Source organism: Apium graveolens, chromosome 4 (assembly GCF_009905375.1).
Source record: "Apium graveolens cultivar Ventura chromosome 4, ASM990537v1, whole genome shotgun sequence".
In the NCBI taxonomy this organism is placed as follows: domain Eukaryota; kingdom Viridiplantae; phylum Streptophyta; class Magnoliopsida; order Apiales; family Apiaceae; genus Apium; species Apium graveolens.
In genome coordinates, this window is record NC_133650.1 from 213,338,884 (window position 1) to 213,345,504 (window position 6,621).

Genomic DNA, 6,621 nt, shown 5'->3' on the forward strand with positions numbered 1-6,621 from the left:
TCAACAACAACTCAAGATACACATCAATGCTACTGATTTCAGTCATAATAATCTCAAGGATCTCAATCCAATCATATATTATAACATCTCCAAATTCAACTAAACTACTTAACAATTAAGCTCGAATCATGCTTATCATTCAAATTACTACTCATCCATCCAAACCATCTCCAAACTTCAACATTCAAACTTATTAATAAAGGGTGTGAAGATTTATACCTTCCTTGGGAGGTGTTAAGTTGCTAGGAAGCCTTAGGAAGCCTCCTACAAGCTTGATCTTTCCAAATAAATCAAGAACACAAAGTTAGGGTTTGAAGTTTCTAAAAGTCCGATTTAAATAACTGTAAATATTAGGGTCTTACCATGCTTATTTGGAAGAGACTTGTGAACAAGAGTTGTAGGAAATCTCAATACCTTTCCAACGAGCTATAGAACACAACATTTGAGTGAGTATTGAAGGAGATATGGCAGTTTGAAGTTGCTGGGTTTGTTTTAGCCGAGAGCTTTCTTCTTGAAATGGGAAAGTCAACTTCTAATTTTTTGTGTTTTATGATATTTGCTTGGTTGCTTCTCCTTTTTGGCCTTGGAAAATGTTTTAGCTTTTATCATGGTAAATTTTACATGGCCCAAAATCAACCAACAAAACAAAACCCCTTATCATGCTTATGTCATCTTGCACATGTCATAATGCTTCCACTTGTCCACACCTTGTTGGTTTGATGACATCATCATCCCTAACCTCCTTGATTAACTCCTAATTGCTTGCCTAATGACCGCTGATCTGTTATACGGTTCGCTTAACTTTCATTTTCGTTTGTCGTTTGAGGGATCATACCCGGGATCTTATTACTTAGGTTTCTTTAACCTTTCTCAATACATTATATTCCTTTCATGATCCTCTCTTATAATCCTTGAATTTAAATCCTTTTTATTTTGTTACCTTATTTTCAATTCTTTCTGTATCTGGTAGATTTTCGGGAAAAATCAAAGTGTTCGAATTTGGATTATGACGATCTTTACATACACTTATTTATCATATAGAGTACTAATAATATCCCAGAAGATCAATAAAAGAGCCCCTACATAGTGTGGTGTGAAAAGTTTTCTTATTTAGCATAATCTGCAAAATCACTATTCATAAGGGTTTCAAAAATTTCCAAAAATTTGGGTTATTACACAAATAATATGTTATAATTATATTCAAAAATAGAATTCTAATACATAACTTAGCCTAATCAAAATTATAATGTAATATATTTAATATAGAGTAAATGACAAAAAAAGTTTTTATGCATAAATAACAAGTTTTTATAGATAATTTTTTTTTGTGGAATAAGAAAGAAAAAACTACTTGATGTATGTAAATTAGGGGCCGTTAATTTTAGATTTTATTTTATACACATGTAATGTAATATGAGACCTTTCATCCCATCTAACAGCTTCAAATAAAAAACGGATTCCACTGAACTTTTGTAATATGAGTTAAGTTTTATTAAGTCCTTGTTTTAGTTGAGTACGAGAGTCTCTGCAAGTAAAATAATATAAAAAATTTTGTAAAACGTATTATAATGTGAATCATGTTCTATAAATATCACCATTTTAATAAATATCTTGCAAATCTCATACATTTGACAAGTACATTTGACAAGTTGAACATTGCTGAACATATGATTTTATAGAACATGATCAGTTTGAAGAACATATGTATTTAGGTTGTAGAACATATAAATATTTAACTTACCGAACATTGATGATATAACACCATAACACACGTTTATATCATGTATTTTATTATTTTAGTTTTTATATTATTAGAAACATAAAACCCGAACCATTAGATTGGATTGTAATATAAAGTTAGGATTTTGAACTCCATAACTCCACAAAAATTAGGGACTTTATGTATATGATTACTTATAATATCAATAGCAAATTGAATAATATAAAATTTAGGATTTGTCTCACAAATATTTGAATATAAATATATCTTTAATTAAATAATGCAATAAATAAACTATTTTTTATGAAAAAGTATCAAATGTCTTACCATTTTTCAAATAACATGTTAATGAAAATTATTAATTTTACTCTATAGTTGTAGTTTAATTTTTCCTAAAGAGAATGAAAAAATAGGATTTTAGGAGCACCTCTTTATAAATTCACCATCATTGTATAATATTTTAAAACTAATTGTTTTAAGGTGAATCATTAATAAATAAATCGATTTAGTATATTTTCGTAGTTTTAACGGAGCTTGTGACATCTCATGTCCAATTTTGAATATATTTAAATATTGGGTCAAGTTCCAAATGTAATAATGTAAAACCAGTCAGTTAGTAATTTTGATACATAATATCAATTGACTTGATCGCATAAAGATCTCAAAAATATGAGTATTTATTAATATAAGATATTATAAAATTTATCATTATTGGTTAGATATTCTCGTCGAGCTCATAATTTAAATTTATTAAACATAGATAGTGATGATGTATTTTCGGTGGGGTCATGTGGTCAAATTTCGAGTATTTTTTCAAAATGGTTAAAATTCTGATTTTGAAATTAGTAATTTTGATACATATTATCAATTGACTTGATTATACAAAGACCTCAAAGATATTAATTTTTACCAACATAAGATATCACAAAACTTTTCTTTGTGAGTAAGATTTTCTAGTCGAACTCGTAATTTAAATTAAACATAGGTAGTGGCGTGGTATTTACGGGCAGGTTATTTAGTCAAATTTCGAGTATTTTTTGAAGAATGAGTCAAGTTCTAATTTTGAATTTGAAATAAATCGAAATACGCTAATTATAACTTATCTAAATATGTAATACACATATATATTATTTATATAAGTGTATCTCTTGTCAACATATTAAAAAATTAATTATATGTACAATTTATTTTTTATTAAAAATATATATTAAAAATGTATGAGACATACTTTTCAAATTAAAAATTATTTAATAAATAAGGGAATGATCTGTTTATGTACTATACTTAACTTTATATCTCAAATTAATTAAATCTACGAATATTTTAGTAATCATGTTTAAAGTTAAATAAATTGTCGATATTTACAACACTCATATATTATGTGTATGATTAAAAACTTAAGTAATAGTGTGATGTAGTGGTAAGGTGATGTGCTTGTGAATGTATAGACCCGGGTTCAATTCCTCCCAACAACCTCTTTTATATAAATTTAAAGTACTAAATTAGTCATTTCAATGAGACTTTTTAATCTCGTTTTCTTAATTTTCTCGATTTTACTGTTACAAATCAAATAGTGTTTAGATTTTTGAAACTCAACAGCTAGGTAAAAATTTTGTAGTGTTAAATAACTGAATGTAAAAAACACAAGTAGTTTATCAAAACTTACTTGATTTATAGTTAAATTAAATTTATTGTATTACAAATATGTGTTCTTAAATAATAAGAATTCAGCTAATACTTGAGAGGATACAAGATTTCCAGATCTGTTTTTTTTTTACTTCTAAACAAAAGACCCGTGACATATTATATAGAACAACATGCACAGCTTACAAAAATTACACTAAAATGGACTAACACAAATTCTAAAGTCTATTTGTCTATTTTCACTTTAAGTGCAACAAATCTTCACACAATCTAACAACTCTGTGACCCTCCTTTGTCCAGTTCATCTTAACCCTTGATCTTGCATTCTTCAAGCTGCATTTGTAGACTTTCCAATTCAATGATATAATTTGTTGACCGATAATCTTGGATCTTCAACTTGTCTGTATTCTGAATTTTGAGGATGTTGTCGAGATCTATTTTATTGTATAGAGAAGTCACATATTGATATGTAGATGACTTATCGATATCTCTACTTCTCTATAAGTATTATGACTTGTCGAGATCTCCAGTTCTCCTTAAGTACATTGACATATCGATATCTCCAGTTCTCTATATAGGCTTTTGATTTGTCAATATCTCTAATTCTCTACAAGTAGATTTTGACTGGTCAAAATATCCAGTTCTCTACATGGACTTTTTGACTTGTCGATATCTTCACTTCTCTACAAGCAGATTGACTTATCGATATTCTTTTTGGACTTCTCTACAAGTCATTTTTGACTTCTCGACATACATCTCTATACTTCTTGATCTGTGACTTGTCGATATATGACTTAAAACATTTTTCCAAAAATAACATTATTCAATTCCAAGCTTCTATACTTCTCTCTATTGCATGATCACGATTGATCTTCTTCCAGAGTTTATCCCTTAGCTTGATGGTTGTTTATAGAAAAAAATCCTCCAGTCTAATCCCTTAACGCTTTTATAGACTAAAGAAATACAAATACAAAATATAATAAGATTATCATACAACTGATTCTTAGGGTTGTTAGAGTAACTTAGTCTTGTTATGTACATGCATGTCTTGCACAATAATCTCCCACTGGGAAAATTACTTGTCACAAATTCATGCCTAATAACAAGACTAACCCCAAGCTAAAAATTAAAAAAAAACTGACAGATTAACAAAGTACATGATTTTATAAATTCTTACAGTGACATTCAGAGTTGAATTTACAGATGCATCTAAATTTCTCATATACTGGTTGTTCTCTAATCAAATCCTTGAGTTTGATAAGGCACTTAATTTCTTCAATTATTTCAATTCCTCTTAGATCTTTCACTAGTTTGAGCCATTCATTTAGTGAGTAACTGTCAAAATATTTTTATTCTGAACCTTGATAATCTATGAGTCTTAACATTTAGAAACACACCATCAGGAGAAACTCTACTTAACCCTTGTGCTTTAAGCTCATTTGACCTTTTCTCAAACATCTCAATTTCCTTAGCATACTTTATTTCATTTGCTTCCCTCTCAGCCTTCTCCCTTGCATGCCTTTCATCTTTTTCTCTTAACCTTCCAGCTAATTCAACCTTTCTTATCTTGGTAAAAATATCATTTCCATTCTTCAAAATAATTACTTTTTCACGCTCTATTGTTGAGTAATTTTCAATTACTTATTTATTTTATAAGTTGAATGTGCCATCTTTAAAGTAGATTTTCACATCTCCCAAAGTTTCTACATAGACTTTGACTATGTCTTCAGCTAATTGATTGTTGTAGTGATCATCTGATATTTCTATTGGTAGAAAATCATCTTGATTGAAACAGTTTCAAAGAGCACCCATGTCAACTTCTATTTTTTTATTTTCGTCCAGTATACATGAAATGAGTTTTGATTGGTGGTATGAATGATGGGGGTTGATCAGTTTCTTCAAGGAGGTTTGGTTGGCTATGATAGGTATTTTAAGTAGGAAGTTGGCTGTGAGTTTATATAAGTATTTAGGCTTAGAGGTTTGGGTGTTTTGAGTTTGTGTTTGGATAGGGATTTGGGTTGAGGTTTGTAGAGTTTTGGATACTTGGCTCATTGGTTTTTTCTTGGTGTCTTTACCATCTCTTCCACCCTTCTTCTTATCTCCATCTTTCCCTTTCTTCTACTCATCATTGCTACTCTTTGCTTCCTTATGACTCCAACTGCTTTTACTTGATTGTGTTGAATTTGAGCCAAACGATTTGTGTTCATCTTTTTTTTGCTCATCATCATCCAAGTCACCATTTTTTTCATTGATTTTGGTTTGTGGTAGCATAGCATCTGCATTTTTCAAGTATCTTACATGATATTGATCATCTCAACATCCTCATTTTTCTTGATCATTTTAGTCTTCAACTCAGTCTCAATAGTCATCATCAACTTCTTATTTGTTATGACACAATGCTTAGGTAATTGAAATTATCTGCATCTCATGGTGTTAAAGCATATGTAGAGCACTCCTTTGCTAGGTTTCAGATAGGCTTCAAAAAAAGCTTCTTTTTGACATGATTTTAGTTCATGTAGAAAAAGAGTGTCATCTGGACTCATCACTTTGACTTTATTGATGAATATATCCAGTTCCGAGTCTCTTCTTGATCTTAGAAATGAGAGAGAGACCTGAATGCGCCTATCAACTCCAGAGTCCTTTACATTCACCATAATTCTCTTTTCCTTAAATATTTGTCTAGTGACCAGTATCACTCTCAGGAAATTGATAATGTTGTTTATATCCTTCTTGTAGGAGAAATGATTGAGATTGAATGAGACTCTTAGGGCTTCAAGAAAATCACCAAACTCTTTATCAGGATAAGGGCATTCAGCTGCCATTTTAAGTCTTTCAATCCCACTTCATCCTCACTTTGACTTGATTTTAGCTTGGGCTCTATCATCTCCCTTTTAGGCTTGGTAGCAGGCAAGTTGATATTTTGAGGAATCTGGGCCCTTACCATTTGAGGAGTCTCCTCAAGAGGGACTTTCAATGCACCAATTATAGCTCCTAAAGACACACCTGTCTATATTTAAAAATATTTTTGGGAGTATATCAATGATTTGATGTCTCGCTGTTGACTTTGGACAAGAGTTGTTAGTTAAGAGACTTGAGATGTCAATGATGCATTTGATGCTTGAAATTCATTGACTTGAATTTGGAGAGCTTGAATTTGATGAGATGAAGATGTGGAAGGAACATTTGAAGATGTTGTAGAGATAGTTGTACCAAAAGTATCCTGGACCACCCTTCTAATTTTTTCCATCTTCAAGGCA